The following is a 20,777-nucleotide window of genomic DNA, read 5'->3' as shown; positions in this document are numbered from 1 at the left end:
AGGTACTGTGTGTTCCACTGTGTGCCGTGGGCTGGCCTTGGGAGACTTGAGCTCATCATTGGCCTCTGCCCCTCTAAGGGCAGCAGGAAAACTTCATTTCTGTATCTGGCTAAGATGGGGTTGATGTGGGTTTTGGTAGATGACAGGCTGTTTGGCAGATTCTGTAGGTTCTCAACTGAAGAATAACTTTAGATCTGCAGCAGAGAGAGGAGTTGATTCCATCAACACCCCCCACCCCCCGCCGCCCCCTCTCCTGACTGCAGGAGAGAGGGGTGGGAACCTGGAGAAAGAGACGGGCCAGGCTGCTGGGCATGTGCTGGGGGCAGGCGGAACATGGGAACATGTAGAATTCGGGGGCAGCTGTTTTTCTGCCTGGCTTCTGATGGCCTGGCTGGAGATGGGTCTCATGAAGGGTCTAGGAGCTGTGTTCTGCAGCAGTGGCTTGGCTCTGTGGTGGCAGCAGGTAGAGGGGTGGTCACAGTCCCTTTACTGAGTATTGCCGTGGAGTTTCCCAGAGGAGCAGAGACATTCGTGTTCCTGGAACTGGATTGCCAGTAGTCTTGGGATTGAGAGTGCACAAAGATGTGAGGGTGGCCTGGGCATGTCATCCAAAAGAAATGTGTCATTCCCCACCCCTGCCCCCTTGTGAAGAGCTCTGACTAGGTTCAGTGTGCATTTCAAACTTCTAAATGCTGAAATCAGCAAGGCATGTGGGCGGCACCAAGGACTGTGGCCTCAGATGAAAGAGTAGGTAATCTGGGCTTGGCCATCCCCAATTTCAGGTGGAACCCTGCAGCCAGTTCCTTCCCTGTATCACCTTTCCACCTTCATTATGCCCTCTGTGAATCAAGAGTTCTGTATACGTTTTCTAATTATATCAGTACATCCTTATGAGATTAGCATTTCATCTCCATTTTGCAGATTAGGAAACTGAGGATCAGAAAAGTTAAATAACTTTCTCAATGTCACACAGGCAGTGAGAGACAAAGCCAGTATTTGTGTATTTGGTTTTTTGTAACTTTCTGTTAGGTTCAGAGGTACATATACAGGTTTGTTACATAGCTAAATTGCATGTCTGGGGGTTTGGTGTACAGATTATTTCATCAGCCAGGTAGTAAAGCATAGTATCCAACAGGGAGTTGTTGGGTTTGTTTTGTTTTGTTTTGTTTTGTTTTGTTTGTTCGTTTGTGTTTGTTTTGAGACAGGATCTCTATTGCTCAGGCCGGAGTGCAGTGACATGCTCACTGCCACTCACCATAGCCTCAACCTCCCGGGCTCAGGTGATCCTCCTGCCCCAGCCTCCCAAGTAGCTGGCACCACCATCCTGACTAATTTTTTTGTATTTTTTGTGGAGACAGGGTTTCACACAAAAAAAATGTTGCCCAGGCTGGTCTCAAATTCCGGAGCTCTAGCGATCTGCCTGTCTCAGCCTCGCAAAGTGCTGGGATTACAGGTCTGACCCACCGCACAGGCCCGAGATAGGTGGTTTTTGATCCTCACCCTCCCTACTCCCTCCGCCCTCAAGTAGGCCCTAGTGTCTGTTGTTGCCTTCTTTGTGTTCAGATGTATACTCAGTGTTTAGCTCCCACTTATAAGTAAGAACATGTGGCATTTGATTTTCTGTTCCTGTGTTAGTTTGCTTAGGGTAACAGCCTCCAGCTCCATCCATGTTGCTGCAAAGGACATGATCTCATTCTTCTTTATGGCTGCATAGTATTTCATGGTGTATATTTATCACATTTTCTCTATCTGGTCTACCACTGATGGGCACTTAGGTTGATTTCATGTTTTTGCTATTGTGACTAGTGCTATGATAACCATACATGTGCATGTATCTTTGTGGTAGAACAATTTATATTATTTTGGGTATGTACCCAATAATGGGATTGCTTGGTGGAATGGTAATCCTACTTTGAGTTCTTTGAGAAATCTCCAAACTGCTTTCCACAATGGCTGAACTGATTTACATTCCCACCAGCAGTGTATAAGCACTCTGTGTTTTGTTTTGTTTGTTTGTTTTGGATGGGGGGTGGGGGGGATGGAGTCTTGCTCTGTCACCAGGCTGGAAAGCAGTGGTGCAATCTTGGCTCACTGCAACCTCCACCTCCCAGGTTCGAGCGATTCCCCTGCCTCAGCCTCCTGACAGCTGGGACTATAGGCGCGTACCACCACCATGCCCGGCTAATTTTTTTTTTTTTTTTTTAATTTTAGTAGAGACAAGGTTCCACCATGTTGGCCAGAATGGTCTCGATCTCCTGACCTTGTGATCTGCTCGCCTCAGCCCCCCAAAGTGCTGGGATTACAGGCATGAGCCGCCTCGCCTGGCCAGCACTCCCTTTTCTCCACAACCTGAGCAGCATCTGTTAATGTTTGACTTTTTAATAATAGCTATTCTGACTGGTATGAGATGGTATCTCATTGTGGTTTGATTTGCATTTTTCTAATGATTAGTGATGTTGACCATTTTTTCATATGCTTTTTGGCCACGTGTATGTCTTCTTTTGAAAAGCATCTGTTTGTGTCCTTTGCCCACTTTTTAATGGGGTGTCTTTTTGCTTGTTAACTTGTTCAAGTTCCTTATAGATTCTGGATATTAGACTTTTGTTGGGTGTATAGTTTGCATATATTTTCTCCTGTTCTGTAGGTTGTCTGTTTACTCTGTTGATAGTTTCTTTTGCTGTGCAGAGGCTCTTTAGTTTAATTAGGTCCCATTTGTCAATTTTTGTTTTTGCCACAATTGCAAAGCCAGTATTTGAACCTGGATCGTCTAACTCCAGAACCCACCCTGTCTCTACCATGCTAGGCTGTCTGCAAGGTCCTTATTGGTTCTCCATGGCAACAGGGAAACAGCCCTGATGCTTCTTACTAACATGGTCCCAGGGCCTCTGCTTGCATTCTTCTTTTTCCACACACTCTGCCGAGCCTGGATTATACCTTAGGCTGTGGGAATCAAAGGCTAGGTTGTACCAGGCTGCTGGAGCCTTCTGTGTGGCTCTGGAGTCGGGAAACTGGAGATTTGAGGGGACACACAGGGAGATGTGCAGTAATTCCAGTGAGAGATGACTCACTGCTTATCTGAGAAGTTGGGGCAAAGCTGCCACTTGTGACCATACTGTGAATAGGGAAGAAATTGCCAGGTAGACAAAACATCCTCAAATGTTACTGTATTTTTTCCCCTTTTTGGTCCTCTCCAGGGTAATCTATTACCTGGGGAAATCAGCCCTCACCTGACACCTCCTATTGTCATTCACCTGGTGAACACAAGGGGCCATGTCACAGCTGTCCTTCTGCCCCTCCATATGCTCTGGACAGCTGGACTCCTCAGCAGTGCCTGGTCCACAGGAGAGGATAGGGCAGAACCGGGACAGCCAGGGGAGGTGATAACCACATGCTCCTCTGGTTCCCAGCTCTTGCTTTTATACCCACGCCCCACAGGGAGACAGCAATTATCCGCTGGACCCGCTTTACAGATAAGGACATGAGGCTCAGAGAGGTGCAGTGGTTGCCCAAGCTCATGAAGCCAGGGAGCTGCAACGGCCTGGGACAGCCATGTTTGCAGTCACGGTGGTATTTTCTATCCCCGCCCCCAAGGGCCGAGAGTGGTTATCCCTGCTAGGGCAGAGTTCTCACTGCTCCACCCACCCTCACCTCTGCCCTGAGAGCCCCCGATACAGGTGTCCATAGAATGGGAAAGGCTGGCACCCTTCAAAGGACGCCAGGAGCATTGGATGAGCACTGCCCAGCCGGCCCCTGCCCACCTTCCGCAGGAAGCCCGCCTGGGTGAGTTCTGAGAGCCTTCCTAGTGCTGAGCTGCAAAGAAACTGGAGCCCTCTCGGCCTCCATTGCAGAGGGGACACGCTGACCAGGATGGAAGTTGGGGGACTGGGTGTGGGGAGAAGCCATCCCACTGCAGGGGCCGAGGCTATCCATCTTTGTGCCCCTGGTTCCATGCCAGTGCCTGAGGCATGGGAGGTTCTTGGAAATGCAGTCAGATGCTGGGTGAAGCCCCACGAGGGGCTACGAATGCTTCTGCTGGGAACTCCTAGAGGGGCGGCACAGAGAGGGTCTTTGATGCGACCAACACTCAGAGAGTCTGGCTTTCGTGAGGTCATGCCTCAGGAGAGGAGACACTTCTCCTTTTCATTTGTAAAACAGAAATGATATTTGTCACCTTTTCTTCTCTGAGGCCTAAAGAGATGACAAAATGCTGTCGGTCCCACCCTGAGCCCGTGGACTTCACAGCAGGGTGTGGGGTGGCCCCTGACAGGCCTGGACGGTTTGCTCTGTGCTTGCTGGTGGACACGCTTCAGCCCGCTGTCTCCATTGCCCCAAATCTGGTCTGTGGCTCCTGGGCCCCCACCAGTATGGAGGGCAGGGGTGGGCCCCAGGAGCCCCTGACCACCAGTGACTTCTTGTTTCCAGCCACCCTCCTTCCTCTTGATTCCCCCCGACCCCCCGCCACCTCCTCACAAAGATGGCTGTGTGCTGAGGGACTGTGGCTTCCCTGGGCCCTGGGAAATTTATCACTGAGGTTTCAGAGGACTCTATGAAAAGGATCTGGAGAAAAAGTGTGGAAAATAAACAATCCAGTTCCCAGCTCAGCCTCTCCTGCATGCCACAAGTAAACAGCCACCTCGGAGGCCAGCCCGGGATGTTCTTATTTGGCCTCTGTGGTTACACCTGCCCCTTCCCCGCCCAGTTCCTCCTCCTTGACTTTGAGAGCCTCATAAGTCAGGGAACACACCCTCCGCTGGCCAGTCCTTGTGCTGCAGGGACGCTGGTGGCCGGACACAGGAGGAACATGTATATGGGAGAGAAGACGGCCGGGGGTCCCAGCTCAGTCCTGCTCCCTCTGAGTCAGTCCCAAGCCCGGACCCTCCCCAGCAGGCAGACGGTGACCTCTTGGTTGGTTGGTGAGTTTAACTTTGATGGTGCAGAATGATGGGACTTTTCTCCAGTTTCGTGGCATCTGAGAAGCTTTACTTCTTAAACATTGCTTTAGGTTGGATAGACCAAAGCTAATTTTCTCGTTATGTCTCTCCAAGGTGGGGCCTACCTGTAAGCAAACCCTCATACGTTCATTTACTTTGTAGGCTACCTGAACAAAAATGTCAGATTTCTTTGCTTTGGGCTCGAGTCCTATCAGCTCAGGGGTGGTGGTGTAAGGTGGCACCAATGATTTCCAGAAACTCAGGCACTATTCTGAGCGACTAAGTCTGTGGGATAGGAAGCACATTTTCTATCTCTTAATAACTTCGATTTACTTAGTGACCAACTTTAAAACCAAGCACTTGGTGAGAAGCGGGAGAGCCGGGCTTGGCAGCGGAGGGTCCTCACCTTGCATCCAGGGAGTGGCTGAGGGCTCTTCTCGTTCTCTGTGGCTGTGCTGAGCTGAGTCTGCAAGCCTCTGGGATTTGGGGAGTGGGGCACTGCCAGAAGGTTCTGGTTCCTGCTTTGTCCTGCTGCTGCCAGGCTTCTGGAGAGGGTGGTTGTGGGGTGAGTCCTGCATTCCGCACGTCCACTGGTTCCAATTCTACATATTGGGCTTCCAAAGAAAGTTCTGGTTCATAAGACGGCTTCACAGCTTAGCCGTCTGCAGACTAGTCTGCAGGTTGATCGGCTTTCTGTCGTGTGCTTGCTGTTCCTGTTCACACATGCCACGCCGAAGCCTGCCTGTGCCTGTGCCAGCCCCAGCCCACACAGCTACCTGAGATTTAGCCCTAGGCGTCCCCCCCTACCCTTTCCCGCTTCCCCCTTCTCCTCCCTTCCTCTCCAGCTGCCTCGCCATCTGCAGGATTCTGGAAAGTGCTAACGTGTGTGAGCCAAACAGTGCTATCCAAGGAAATATTTTGAAAACACCCGGGCCACCCGCTTCCCCACATTGTGACTACGCTGATTTTCAGCGAGGAGTTCACAACTCCAGCCACAGGGCAGGGCTGCAGGTGCCTGGCTTTCCTCTGGAGACTTCCAGGGGCTTGTCAGGGACCCAGAGGCAAGCTGAGGGCCTGTCCTGCAGGGTTGAGGACAGACGTGTCTGAAAAGGCCCCGAGAATAGGAACCTAGAACCTGCCAGTCATGAAGCAGTGTCAGCCACCAGAGGATGAAGAACCGACCGTGACCTCACAGGTCAAGCACTTGCCTTCTTTTTACCCGGACACATGCTATTTCTCTTTCACTTTTCTTCCTTCTTTTGCATCTGGTGTAGGTGTCTGGGGGTAGCATGCACAGGAAGCAATCATAGTAAGAGCAGCTGGCGTGCCTAGCACTACCCTGAGCACCTCCAGGGCGTCCTCGCTGAGTTCTCACCGGAAGCTCCAGAGGTGGCTCCAGTTATTCCCAACATTTTACAGATGGGAAAACAGAGGCAGACAGGCTGGATAAGTTGCTGACATGCCACAGCTGGTGAGGGACAAAGCCGGGCCCAAACCCTGCAGCTGACTCCAGAATCTGCGCTCTCAGTACCACCTGTGTGTGCATCTGTCCCGTTGTGGCTGCACCGAGAGGAGAAACGGCACACAGACACTCATTTTCAAACTGTGGCCAGTGCATGTCGTTGCATTCTGACTGGGAAGCTCTGGCAATGCTGGCATTGCATGGCCCATTGTGGGCACTACCAGTGAGCCTCGGCCTTCTCCAGGTCTGACTCTGGTACCTGTTGGCTGCCCTGGGTGGGGCATTTTGGATCCGGCATCAGGGTCTTTTGCCCGCTCTGCTGATTCTGCTCCCCTGTGCCCTGACCTGGTCACAGGAAGGGTGCAAATGGCAGTGGGTGTGGTCTCAGTTAGCAAGGGGGAGCTGGCAGATCAGGGACTTCTGCCTCCCTAGTGGCCATTCCAGCAAGACAGAAACCCCACCCTGAGTGATGTCTGGCCCTGTGATCTTTCAGCAAATATTTCTTCCCCAGCCTCACCTGGACTCGGTATCCCACATTCCAAATTGTCATCATTTCCCAGACACACACACCCTGCTCTCTGTAGCCTTCCCAGCTGCCAAGGACATTCCCTTCTTCCCCCTTTTTCCCTTGGCTTGAATGCTACGTTCTCCTGGAAGCCTGGGTGGTGGCCCTCCCCATGGCTGCCCATGGGTCCCCCTCGCCGCACTTTGCCCACGGTATTGTGACTGCTGGTTTACTGATCTGTGGTCTGCACCAGGCAACGGGATCTGCAAGGGCAGGACAGCTGTCTGCCTTGTTCATCCTTGTAGCCCCTGACTTAACAGTGAGTTCGGCTACCTGTTTATGGAAGGAATGAGTGACAGATGTGGCACGGGACCCTCAGGGGGCTGCTGGCTGGGAGGGTGGGGCAGGCCCAGTCCAGGATGCTTCTGTGAGGGAGTGCTTTGTGTCTGGGGAGGGTGGCAGGAGTCATGGTGAGCGGGAGGGGTGGCTAACATGGGCCAAGGAAGGGACAGGAAGAGTGGGACCCCGGCACGCGGCCTCTTGAGGTCATTATCCTGTGGGTATTGGGCTGGAATACGGAGGATGAGCCTGAAACCCTTCTAGAAGCCCCTCCAGTCCCGCCACTAGTCTGTCTGCCTGCCCTGGATACCCCTTTTTGGGCTGGTGGCTGGCTGCACTCTGGGCCCACTGCTCAACCCCACCAGCTTGTGGACAGCCGTTCAACTGCTCAACGGTCCAGTCCCCATCCCCAAATAACAAGGCCTCCCGTGGCTGAATTGTTTCCCTGAGCAGAGAGAAGGAAGTCCTGCTGTCCGGCTGTCTCCCCATGGGTGGGTAGAAGTGTTCTGTGGCCCCAGCTCCAGCCCTCAAGCTGTCTGTCCTTGCAAAAGTAGTGGGCCGCAGAGTGCTGGGTTCTTGGGCGTCACCTGTCCAGGTATTGCTCACCTATGCTCATGCTGACACTGCAAGATGGAGGGACTTTCAGGCTGGAAGAGAGGAGACCTGGGTGCCCCAGTAACCACCTTTGATTCCCGCTGTGATGAGTCCACAAAGGTAGACATGAGGGAAGACTTGGGGAAGGCTTCCTGGAGGAGGCAGGCATTCCAGTGCATGAGGGAAGCTGGGCAAAGGCATGAGGATGGGAAAGTTCGGATCGAAGACAGGGACTGGTGAGGAGTCTGAGTGGACTGAACTGAAATGTATAGATGCACAAGGAGAGAGAGACAGGCAGGGTGGAGTTGCGGTTACGCACATAGGCTCTAGAGCCAGGCTGCCTTCATGGGAACCCCAACTCCCCACTTACTGGCTGTGTGGCTGTGGCCACGTAGCTTACCTTCTTTGTGCTGTTTTCTCACTACTGGTACCCACCACATGGGGATGATATGGGAATAAAATGTATTTCTATACAAGTGTTGAGAGCAGTGCCTGGCACACTGAGCATCAAGAAGGGTGAGCTGATATTATATAGGTATATGTTTTAATGCAGCTAGAAAAGGAAATCGAGGTCAGATCATAGAGGCCCTTGAATGTCATTCTTCCCATTCACTAAGCACCTGCCAGGTGCCAGACTCTTCACAGTCATTCTCACCAAGCGCCCTACAACCCGGCAAGGTTGTTATCAATGTCTCCATTTCACAGATTAGGAAACTGAGGCTCAGAGAGGTTGAGTAACCTGCCCAAGGTCACTCAGTCAGGGAGAGTCAGAGCCAGTAATAACACCCAGGTCTGCTGTCACTTGAGTCTTCCCTCAAAGTGAAGATTGGAGAGACATGGCAGGGGCATCACAGGGATGAGCCCTGGGCTGGGGCTGCAGTCAGGAGCAGAGCAGGAATGTGGCAACTGTGGGTCCCTGGAACAGGGCGGAGACGGGGAGAGATGCCAGGCGGGCCTGGAGGGTAGGGAGGCCCGGAGGCCACAGCATACAGCTCACCATTCATAGCCCAGGGCAAACCATTGAGTCATTTGGGGAAAACATGACATCACTGAGTCTCACTGTCTGCCGCCCACCTGCTGTCTGCCCTCTGTGGTTCTCCTGATGACCTCAGTGCTCCAAGTCCTGCAAGGGGACCCACACACCCCAGGTCGCAGGGCCAGATCAGCACTCCAGCTTCCTGCACTGGGTTTCCCTCCCCAGCCACTGTCTCCCACTTCCCCACCTCTCCCCTCCCTGCTTGGGGCCCCTACCCCAGCCCTACTCATACACACTGCTGAGGCAGAAGCTTCTGGAAGTGGCACTGGGCATGAAGAGCTTCCAGAAGGGCTTCCATGCCAAGCCCTTGATTGGAATTCCGGGCGGGGAGGGGACAGCTCAGAAGCCTGTGTCGCTTTTCCTTGAGAATGGTGCTGCTGTTTGGGTGGGATCACTTTTAAAAAGTAGAGCCTGGTAGAGCTACGTGACCAGCACTATGCCATAACCTAGAGGAGATTCCGACTAACGGGCAGGCCCCGCCTTCCTGGATAATACAGTTGAGTGTCTGAGAGTTCTTTCTGTACTAAGCATCTTTGAGCTGAGTGCTTTATTTTCATCCACCTGATTGTACAAGGTAGTCTCATTTTACAGATGCCATCCCTGAGGCCCAGAGAGGTTAGGCAACTTGTCCAAGGCCACACAGCCAGGATTCACACCCATAACTGTCCAACTCCAGATGTGCTCTTAGCCACTCTGCCATCCGGCCACAAATGAAACTACCAGAGAAGCATAGAAGGTGGAACGTACGCAATATTTGCCCCACAAATTGTACAGTGCAGACAGGAAGTACAGGGAGTTTTCATGTCAGAGTGTAGGTCACTCCCCTGAGTGGCTTGAAGTCTGTAGATCCATTTAGGAGAACATCCAGCTTCACTGGCTGTGCAAATCCCACCCATGCAGCTGTTTGGGGTGAGAAGTTTCTTTAAATGTCTGTTGACTGTCCTCTCTGGAAGGAGCACGGGGACTCAGGGGGCGCCTGTCCTGGTGTTGGTGGCCACACCTGGAAACGGACTATGAGTCAAGCCAGGGGCCCAGTGCCAGCTTCTTTGGCCTGTCTGTGGGTGCAGATGCCAGCCTTTGCAGCTGCTGCGGCAACTCACAGCTCTCTCCCTGTGCCGCCCCCATCAGGCCAGCTGGAGTGGAGGGGCCAGTGGCTGGGCCCTGTGCAGAATGATACCCTCTCACCTTCGCAAGGGAAGTGTGATTATCCTTGCTTTCCAGGTGAAGACACTGAGACTTAGCGAAGTTTTCTGGCTGCCTGAGCTCCCTCGGTGGGAAAGAGGTAGAACCGAGACTCAAGTCTTCTTTCTGCAGGGAGATGGCCGGTTTCTTCCTAGAGGAGGGAGGAGCCAGCTTGCCTTCTGGCACTGGGTGGCACAGCCCTGTTCGGTTCTCTGGGGCTTGCACTTCTGATTCATTCTGCAGTCACCAGCTGCCTGTGATTCGGGAAAATGACCCTCTAGGGTAGGAGAAAAGCTCTTGGAGCACTTAATGAAGCCATAGAGGCCCTTTCCACGCTTTGGGAAATGTTCCTTCTCCACCAAGATGCCAACACCACCCTGGTCCTGGTGGTACCTGTCCCTGGAACGGCCTCACTGCGGTGACTGATTACCCAGCATGCAGCACATTGCCATTGCTCTCAATGGGCAGATGCTGTGGGGACACAGGTCTGCTGGCCTGCCATCTTATAGGATTTGTCCTTTGTCTCTGCCTAAATTCAAAGACTTGTTAAAATGACTTTTCTCAAACAAGAGGCTAGCCTCAAAAAAACTTTGCCTCTACAGATAGAAAACTGGAATCTACTTTTATTTTGGTTTTACTTTTATTAAATTTTATAAAATCAATAATACATGTCCACGGTGCAAAGTTGAAAAGGCACAAAACAGTCTATGTGCGGTCTCTTTCCCATGCCGGACTCGGACACTCAGCATTGTTAGTTTCGTGTATGTGTAAGCTGCATTTAAATTGTCCAGCTTTAAAACAAAACCCTTCCCTGTTTCACAATTAGGTCGACCGAGGTACAACCTGAAAAATAACCTGGAAATAGCATCGGGCCCCCTGCAGCGTCCAACTCTTCCCAAGGACTGTTATTATGATAATGATCATTGCTAAGGCTGCCCCTTCCCAAGCAGTGCTGCTGCCCACAGTCCCAGCCCCCAGACCTGAGCAGCCACCCACGCAGCATGAATGCGGCCAGCCCCAGCCTGCCCGCTCAGCTTCCAAGCCTAGCAGTCTCAGGCTCTGGGCTAACCCTGCCCTTCCAGCTGCCCCTTCTACATTGTCCCCTCTTGTCTTGCAGGGCAGTAGCCACAGCTGGGGCTGTGGGGTCAGGGCATGGCAAGGGTGATCTGACCAAACTATGCTGCCTCTTAGCCAGACTGTGTATTCGGAGTCCCCTAAGCTCGATGTTTTTTGTTTGTTTGTTTGTTTGTTTATTTTAGACAGGGTCTCACTCTGTCACCCAGGCTGGAGTGCATCAGTACAGCCATAGCTCACTGCAGCCTTGACCTCCTAGGCTCAAGTGATCCTCCCACCTCAGCCTCCCAAGTAGGTGGGACTTCAGGTGTGCTCCACCTAATTTTTAAAGGTTTTTTTTTATAAAGAGGAGGTCTTTCTATGATGCCCAGGTTGGAGCTTGATTGCTTGTTTGTTTGTTTGTTTTGAGACAGGATATTGCTCAGTTGCCCAGGTTTGAGTGCAGTGGGACGATCTCAGCTCACCACAACCTCTGCCTCCTGGATTCAAGTGATTCTCCTGCCTCAGCCTCCTGAGTAGCTGGGATTACAGGTGTGCACCACCACACCCAGTTAATTTTTGTGTTTTTAGTACAGGCAGGGTTTCATCATGTTGGCCAGGCAGAATTTTTTTTTTTTTTTTTTTTTTTAAAGAATGTATCCTACCAGCTGCGTCTGAGCCACTGGCTGAGAAGGGAATTCCATGAAGCATTCAACAGTAGTAATGGCACCACCACCTCCTCATATTGAAGAAGCCTCTATGCTTCTTCCTATGCCTTCCTATGCCTCTATGCTGACTTCTGGAGAAGCCAGTCACTTGCCCGGTCACACTGTACAAAGTGACTCAGGGCTGGACTCGCTGACTTATTCCTATAATCCCAACACTTTGGGAAGCCAAGGCGGGCAGATCACTTGAGGTCAGGAGTTCGAGACCAGCCTAACCAACATGGTGAAACCCCATCTCTAATAAACATACAAAAATTAACTGGACATGGTGGCAGGCGCCTGTACTCCAGCTACTCGAGAGGCTGAGGCAGGTGAATTTCTTGAACCTGGGAGACAGAGGTTGCAGTGAGCCAAGATCATGCCATTGTACTCCAGCCTAGACGATAGACTGAGACTCCGTCTTGACAAAAAAAAAAACAAAACAAAGTGGCTCAGCTGAGCTTGGATCTCCAACGTGCTGGGCCCCAGTCACCAGGTTCCTAACCCCGTGCTGCCAGGCTTCCCCAGAGGGTCTCATGAACTCAACAATCTACCCCCTTCTTCTACAAGGTAACCTCTCATTCCCCAGAGCTCATTTAATAACAAGAGGAGTAATCATAGTTAACCTTCTTTACCCTTTACTATGTGCAAGGCATTGTTCTAGAAGCACACACATCAATCACTGAGTCCTCACAGCACTCCCAGGGGGTAGGCGCTGTCCTTATACCCTTTTTGCAGATGAGAAGCCCAAGACACAGGAGCCTGCCTGATGAGCAGCCCATGTTTAAAGGGCAGCGAGGAGCCGGCCTCTCGGGAATGCAGGGCTCCTCTTGTGCCCAGAAGGGAGGCACCCTGCCTCTTCTCTGTGGAGCCTTTGGAAATGGCTTCCGAGGGGCCCCTGCTCAGCACAGCTCTGTGGGTCAAGAGCAGGAGTGTTTGAGGCACAGATAGATGATGTCTGGACCTCTCCCCGGGATGCCTCCTCATGTCTGACCCTGGGGGTCCAGTGCCAAGGGGAAGTTCAATAACATACCAGGTTTCTCCTTGCCCTGGTATAGGTTCCTTCCCTTCCCTCCTCCCTGCATCCTTCTTTCCTTTCTTCCTTCTTTCCTTACATATTAATCCAGTGCCATACAGCAATAGCACACACATGTGACCTCTGATACAAGGTGAAAAGCGATATGAATGGTGCAAGGTAGAGAGAGGAATGGTGCTGGGAGAGGAGCGTGTGGTAGGAGGCCCTCCCTTCACATCCTGGCCTCAAACCTCCAGCCAGGTGGCTTTGGGCGGGTCACTCAGCGTCTCTGGACCTCTGTTTCTCATCTGGATAATGAGGGAGAGGTTGGAGGTGAGGACCTAGGTTGCCTGCCAGGCTCTTGTGAGAATTGGAGGTGTAAAAGGGCTTTCTTTTTTTTTTTTAGACGGAGTCTCAGGAGAGGGGTTAGATGGCGGGAGAGGGGTTAGGCTAGTCCCCTGGGGGATTGGTTATGGTTGTGGGGGAGGATGGAGGGAGGCTCTGGGAATGTGTGGGGTTTGGGCTCAGCCATAAGGGACGGGTGGAATTTGGCACAGATGGGGGAGGGGTAGTGCTTTGGGCGCCACCAGCCCTAGGCTCACGGTTGCCACCCTCCCTTCGGGCACTGCCTTCCCTTTTCTGCATTTCCACCCAGAGATGGACTGTCAGCTTTGAATTCTGTTTAGGAAGTGACTTTATTGTTTGTATTTTTTTTCTCTATCTAAGGCAGTCAGAATATTATTTTTGTAATAATGCTAGATGCTTAGTATGTAAAATTCAAGTACAATGGGTAAGTACAGAGAAGAATGCAGCAAATCGCCACCAATGCCACCACCCAGATGGAACTGTTTAGTTATTTGGTCCGTATGCGTATAGACACCTCAATAGGCAGGCCTACCTGGCGGGCCTGGGAGCACGGGGGCTGGAGGGCCAGAAAGGTTTATAAGCACAGGGAAAACGCACAGTTTAATTTACCTTCAGGCCAGAGTTGTAAAGATTGTCTGACCTGAAACAGCCCTTCCCTTCTGTCCACTGCCTACATAACTGTATCGGATGGGGAAAGAGGGAGTGGGGAACTCTTAGGCCATGGCCTTCAAAATCTCCCCATTCAGACAAATTTCAGAAAAGGAGCCAGTCTCGGTGAGCGTATTCCAGCTCCAGAACAGTGGCTTTCCACCTTTTAGACTAAAACCTCAGACACAGACACCTACACATAACTGAAACAAAAGCCTTATGAAACCCATATTTTGGCTGGCCCAGTGGCTCATGCCTATAATTCCAAACACTTTGGGAGGCTAAGGTAGGAAGATCACTTGAGCCCAGGGGATCGAAGCTGCAGTGTTTGCAGCGTTGTACTCCAGCCTGGGCAAGAGTGGAAAAAAGAAACTCATGCTTATCAACTCATGCTTATCATTATGATACAGAGGCATTCTGATATTTTCTAATCTACACAATGCTGTTGTGTTTAAAAAAGAAAAAAAAAGTTTATCTTAACCTACCAAATTGTTGGCACAGCCTGCAGTTTGAGAAATGTCACTGTTGACCAGCGATTTTCAAACGTTCGTGTGCGTCAGACTCAACTGCAGAGTGTGCTGAAATAACTTGCTCCCAGTCCTAAGGTTCTGAGTCATTAGGTCTGGAGTGGGACCTGAGGATTCGCATTTCCACCAAGTTCCCAGGAGGGGCTGATACTGCCAGTCTGGGGACCCCACTTTGAGACCCACCCTCCTAGGGTGTTTTTAAGGCAACATGCTCCCTTGGCAAAGACCATCAGGGGATTTGAATGGATGAGAATTGCTGATCGCTAACATCGGAACTGTGGATCTCTGAGATACTTGAGGATGCTGGTCAGGCACTGTCGTTGGGATCTTTAACACCACCCTCCTAAAATCCAGCTCACACTATTAATACATAGTGTTGAATGTAGAAAAGGTCTGCTAAGCAAAAGGACATTTATGCCTAGCCCTGGTTGAATTCCCTGCCTCTCAAATCCCAGACCCGCAGAACATAAAACCCTCCCAGCCTTTCTGAAAACACTGTTCTTCTAAAGGCAATGAAAGGCGCTATTTAGCATGTGGGTTTCACCTTTCTGTTTTTGTAAAGGGAAGAAGGTAGGTCAAGCGTGACTGCCCCATGGGGAAGACTGTCCCCGCTGGCTCTGGTAGGGGCCTGGTGGGTTTCACTGGCAGTCCCCAGTTTCCCAGCTTTAACCGGAAATTTTCTTGGCATTGTAGCACACAGCAGCACCTCGGCCTTGCAGCCTGCCAGCTTTGGAGACTGGCCTATATCCCAAACTGCTTCTGCTCTCCAACCAGGGACTGTCAGCCCCCGCCCCAATCCTCCTCCTCTGTAGCCTTGGGGCCCCCATGGGCCCCTCCCGAGCCTCACAGCCCTCCAGAAGCCAGCCCTCAGCTGGGAGCAGCTTCGCAAGGGAGGGGAGTGTTAAATGGGCACAGAGCACCACTGTTCCAGCAACAATGGCCCGTTGATGACTAGATTCTGCCCAGGTCAACCCCCTCAACTGGACTTTGGGGAGGAGAAAGGACTCCAGCCCCCGCAGGCAGCCATTTCTGGGTGTGAGATTGATTCAGAGGCCTGAGCCTCTGTCTGCCCACAGAACCTCATTCTTTAGACCCTGGTGCAGCAGGGAGAAATGCCCATCCCAGGGCAGTGTAAGGGCCCAGGAGTGATTCCGTTCCGTCCAATTCCACAGAGAGTTATTGAACAGTCCTGGCCACTGAGGTGTGGTGCTAAGTAGCTATGGGGAATAAGAATAACTGCTGACATGAATTCAGTGCTTCTTACTGTCAACTCCGCCCCTGACTGCCCAGTAGTCTCTAGGGAACTTATAAAAAATCCCAGGCACAGATTCCCCCTACCCCGGAATCTTCAGGGGTGAACCCTTGGCACTGATATTTTTTAAAAGCTCTCCGAGTGATTCTCATGCCCAGCTGGGATGCAGCATCACTGGCCTCCAGTCTGTCAGACGCTGTGCTAAGCATTTAACTTGGAGTACCCCACTTAAGGAAGCAGGTGCTTATGGGATGCTGAAATATGGCCCCCACAGATGTCCACACATGAGCCACTAGCACCTGTGGATATGTGAGCTTGCATGGTAGGGACTGTGCAGATGGGATTAAGTTAAGGATTTTGAGTTGAGAGATTATCCTGGATTATCCAGGAGAGCCCTAAATATAATCACAAGCATCCTTATAAGAGGGAGGCAGAAGATTTGACTACAGAAGAGGAGTGTCAGAATAATGCATGGTGAGAAGAACTATCAGCCATTGCTGGTTTGCAGATGGAGGAAGGGGACATGATCCATGGAAAGCAGGTAGCCTCCGGAAGCTGGGAAAGGCAAGGCTGCAGACTCTCCAGAAGGAACCCAGGCCTGCTGGCACCTCCATGTTAAGTCAGTGAAACTGACCTCACACTTCTGACATGCAGAACTGTACGATAGTCAGTGTGTTGTTCCAGCTAGGCACGGTGGCTCATGCCTATAATTCCAGCACTTTGGGAGGCTGAAGCGGGAGGATCACTTGAGACCAGGAGTTTGAGACCAGCCTGGGCAACCTGATGAAAACCCTGTCGCTACAAAAATAAAAAAATTAGCTGAGTGTGGTGGCACCCACCTGCCCCAGCTACTCAGAAGCTGAGGTGAGAGGATCTCTTGAACCCGAGAGATTGAGGCTGCAGTGGGCCATGATCATGCCACTGCACTCAGCCTGGGCAACAGAGCATGACCCTGTCTCAAAAAAAAAAAAAAAGCAAAGAAAATAAGTGTTATTTGAAGGTACTAAGTTTGTGGCAATGTGTTACAACAGCAGTAGGAAACAGATACAGGGCTGTCATTAACCCCGCTTTACAGATGAAGCATGGGGGCCAGGCAGTCACCTGGGCTCACCCAGCTAGTGGGCTACCGAGCCGGAAGAACCAGGGTGTCCGACCACTTCTTCACTGCCCGCCCCGCCTCACCACACTGCCCCCTCTTGGCAGTCAGACAGATAAGGGTTCACTCAGCTCTGTCATCTTCTGTCTGTGTGTCCTGTGCTGCTGGTAAGGCTTGTTTGGCCAGGGGGAGGTTCCAGGAGGGGGAGGTGTGGAGACCAGTTGGAAAGATAGAGTGGGACAGGTTGTCCCCAGGTAGAAGAGTTTGGACTTGATTTTGGAGGAATGGAGCCCACAGAGCACTGTCTGGTCTCCTCTGCCGTATTTCGTGATGATGCCTCAGACCCGCAGGCCTGCTCAGTCTTTGAGATCAGACATAATGCAGCAACGCAGCTCCCATTCAGAACCCCAGGATTGGGACCAGAAGCATCATTCTACTCCTTGTCACCCACAGCCAGTGACAGCCATTTATCTGGGACGGCCAGTGAGCTCCTGTTTCCCAGGAAGCCAGCAGTGGCCTGGTGCCAGCAAAATATGTTTCTTCCAAGATTCTCCTAGAACCGTGTATTCGGGGCCATGCTTTTTTTTTTTTTTTCCCTCGAGATCGAGTCTTGTTCTGCCACCCAGGCTAGAGTGCAGTGGCTCGATCTTGGCTCACGGCAACCTCTGCCTCCTGGGTTCAAACAATTCTCCTGCCTCAGCCTCCTGGGTAGCTGGGATTATAAGCACATGCCACAATGCCCAGCTATTTTCTGCATTTTTAACAGAGACAGGGTTTTACCATGTTGTTCAGGCTGGTCTCGAACTCCTAAACTCAAGTGATTCACCTGCCTCGGCCTCCCGAAGTTCTGGGATTACAGGCGTGAGCCACCGCGCCTGCCCAAGGCCATGCATATTTTTTAGAGTAAAAGTATGAAATACAAACAAATACAGAGAGTTGTCCAGATGAGGCAGGAAAATAGGGTCTAGAGGCAGGGAATGTAAGGCCAATTCACACTTCAGCTATAACAGGAAATACCTTCTGCATAGCGTAAATGACTTTGTAACTTTACTTCATCCTCTTCATTTACATAGGGTGCACCCGAAATAACAAATGGAATCCTCTAGGGGGTATTTAAACTCACCAAAATTCTGTAATGGGCTTTTTGTTTGTTTGTTTGTTTTGAGACACAGTCTCACTCTGTCACCCAGGCTGGAGTGCAGTGGCACAATCTCAGCTCACTGCAACCTCCGCCTCCCGGGTTCAAGCGATTCTCCTGCCTCAGCCTCTTGAGTAGCTGGAATTACAGGCATGCGCCACCACACCCAACTAATTATTGTATTTTTAGTAGAGACGGGGTTTCATCATGCTGTCCAGGCTGGGTTCAAACTCCTGACCTCAGCCACCCAAAGTGCTGGGATCACAGGGGTGAGCCACCACACTCGACGGATGGCCTTTTGAGCTCCTGTGCTCGGGCCGCCCCACACTGTGGAGTGCACTTTCTCAGTAAATCCCTTCGTCCCTTCCTTGCTTTGTGCTTTTTGTCCAATTCTGTGTTCAAGACGCCAAGAACCTGGACACCCTCCACCTTTAACACAAAGCCGCACCACAAGTTAGTGGCAGGTCCTGAAAGATCAGTTCCTGACCAGGACTCTGATCTGCCCACTGCTGTACAGCTGCTCCCTTCTGGTGCAATCAGCTTGCTCAGACCTAGAGCACAGTGGCTGAATTCGTGGACTGTGGAGCCAGGCTTCCTGGGTTCAGATCCCTGCTCTGCCTTTAACTAAGGGTAAGTTTTCTCATCCCCTTGCCTTTGATGGGGATGGTGACTATTATCTACGAGCATTATCCAGGGTTCTTCCAAAGATTAAGTACATTCATGTACGTGAAGTACGTGGAACAATTCCTTGTTCATTGTGTTAACTTCTGTTACTATTCAGCTCCTCTAGAGCAGGGGCTGTGTTTTGTCTTTCCTGTTCCTAGTGCCTGGTTCCATGCTTGGCCCAGAGCAAGTGCTCAGCAAATGAATATATTTGTTTTATGTGAGCTTTTATCACTCAAGGATTCTTTAGGTACTTTCCCAAAAGCTTTCAGTCTCACAAATTTCCATCTTAGTTCTTCAAATATTTATTCTCCTCCTTCCTGCCTGGGAGCTGCCGCAAAATTGCCATAGAGCAGCCTAAAGCTTGCTCTGCCCCTTGCAAAGTACAGCAAGCAATTCAAAGATAACCCAAATGTCCCAAACCTCCCAGCCAGAGTGCCTGTGCTGCGCAGCTGGCATGGCTGCCCCAGTCCCCTTCACTCCGAGGCCACGCTTGGCCGACCCGCTGAGGTTGCACAGAGCTTTTTGGGCCCTGTAGCAGCCCTGCTTGGGCAGCAACCCTTGCATGGTCCCACAGGACTCACTGCCTGCAGCCACTAGTCCCAGCTCCCCTCCTTAACAGAGCCCACACCATGTTGTCCAGCTGATGGGGGATCACATCATATCATGCTATTCCCTCCAGGATCCTATCCCCTGTTTTTCTCCCCCTACCAAGAGGAGTAGCATCCTTATTTAGCCTTTCCCTCAGAAAGTCCCCACGCTTATTACTACACGAGTAGACCCCAGGAAGGTCACTTGCTCATGGTTCTGCAAAAAGCTAAACTCCAGTTGAGTTCTAGTTTGAACCCAACTAGTTCACTCCTCTGCCCTAGGGAGGCCATTTCTGCTCAATCTTACTGCCCCGCCTCTAATTCCATTTTGCAAAGATCTCTTGAAACCCTGCCTGCTGTTGTGGGAGCTAGTTTTCTTTTCTTTTCTCTTTTTCCTTTTCATTACATGGTTTCATTTTGGCATAATAGTAGATTCACATGCAATTTTAAGAAATCGTACAGAGAGGTCTCATGAATCTGTTACCCACTTCCCCCTATGGTAACATTTTGCGAAAGTCTAGCCTAATGTCACAACCAGAATATTGACCTCATACGGAATCCCTTGTGTTGCCCTTTTATAACTACACTCACTTCCCTCCTGCTCCCACCCCTTCCTTGACCCTTGGCAATACTAGTCTGTTCTCCATTCTTACAGTTTTGTCATTTCAGGAATGTTCTATAAATGGAATCATGTAGTGTGTAACTTTTTGTGATTGGCTGTTTTCATTCAGCCCAGTTCCCTGGAAATTCATCCAAGTGATTGTATATGTATGACTAAGTAGGTAAAACAAGGGACACAGACCTGTTCTCCTGGCATCCCTCCCTGGTTAGCAAGAGATTCAGCAGCCTGCTGCCACTCTGGCCTTGCTGATAGCTAGTGTGTGTGCAGGCAGCAGCTCCCGCTGTCTCTAAGAGCACCAGGGTAGTGAAGCTGGATGCTCTAAAAGTAGTGGCTTTCCATGTTTGCTGATTCTAGGTTAGAATCACCTATGGAGCTTTAAGTAATCTTGATGCCAGGCCATACCCACACCAATGCAATCCAAATCTGGAGGTGGCACCCAGGCCTCAGTAATTTTTAAACTTCTCTGGATGATTCTCATGCTGTCAGAGTTGAAAACCAGTCCTCTGAAACAGCCGCAGCAGATTCACAATAGCTACACCATCCTCTACTCATGACAGATGTCATGGATCAATCACAGCACTCGTATTTTCAAATACAGTGCCCCAGGCAGCCCCTTCCTATCCATCAGCCTTGGCCTGGAGTGGAAATTGACTTGCCCTCTTAGCTGAGAAATGGTTTGGCCATGGCCATGTCCAGGTGTGCCCAGGCCCAAGGCCTGATGTGTTAGGTGAGCGTCCCTGTAAATAATGCTGGAAAGGTGGGCCCTTGACCGATAGGAATAGCTGCAGCAGGCAGAGATCTCCTGGGCTGGTTCTATAGGATAAAGCCGAAGTGGATCAGCCAGTGTCCCTCCCCTGCAGCCCAGCATGGGGAGAGATGTACCCAAGAAATACCAACCAACGGTGCCATTGGCATAGACGGGCTGTGGTTGACATTTGTTCAGATCAGCAGTAATGCCCAGCCTGTGTGCAATCTTCCAAATTTTCAGAGCTTGCACAGCTTCCTTGATGCTCACAACAACCCTGTGGGGCCGACCTAGGCTCAGAGAAGTTAA

The 20,777-nt window shown here is 51.1% G+C and overlaps 1 protein-coding gene across 3 annotated transcripts in view; it reads left to right on the top strand.

Annotated features, from left to right (window-relative positions):
* The window catches only part of CHST3 (carbohydrate sulfotransferase 3), a 46,415-nt gene that overhangs the window by 1,646 nt on the left and 23,992 nt on the right, over positions 1 to 20,777 (top strand). The window lies entirely within an intron of this gene.

Source organism: Chlorocebus sabaeus, chromosome 9 (assembly GCF_047675955.1).
Source record: "Chlorocebus sabaeus isolate Y175 chromosome 9, mChlSab1.0.hap1, whole genome shotgun sequence".
Taxonomy (NCBI): Eukaryota; Metazoa; Chordata; class Mammalia; order Primates; family Cercopithecidae; genus Chlorocebus; species Chlorocebus sabaeus.
Note: the sequence above shows the minus strand (reverse complement) of the source record. Positions and strands in the feature narration are given on the sequence as shown.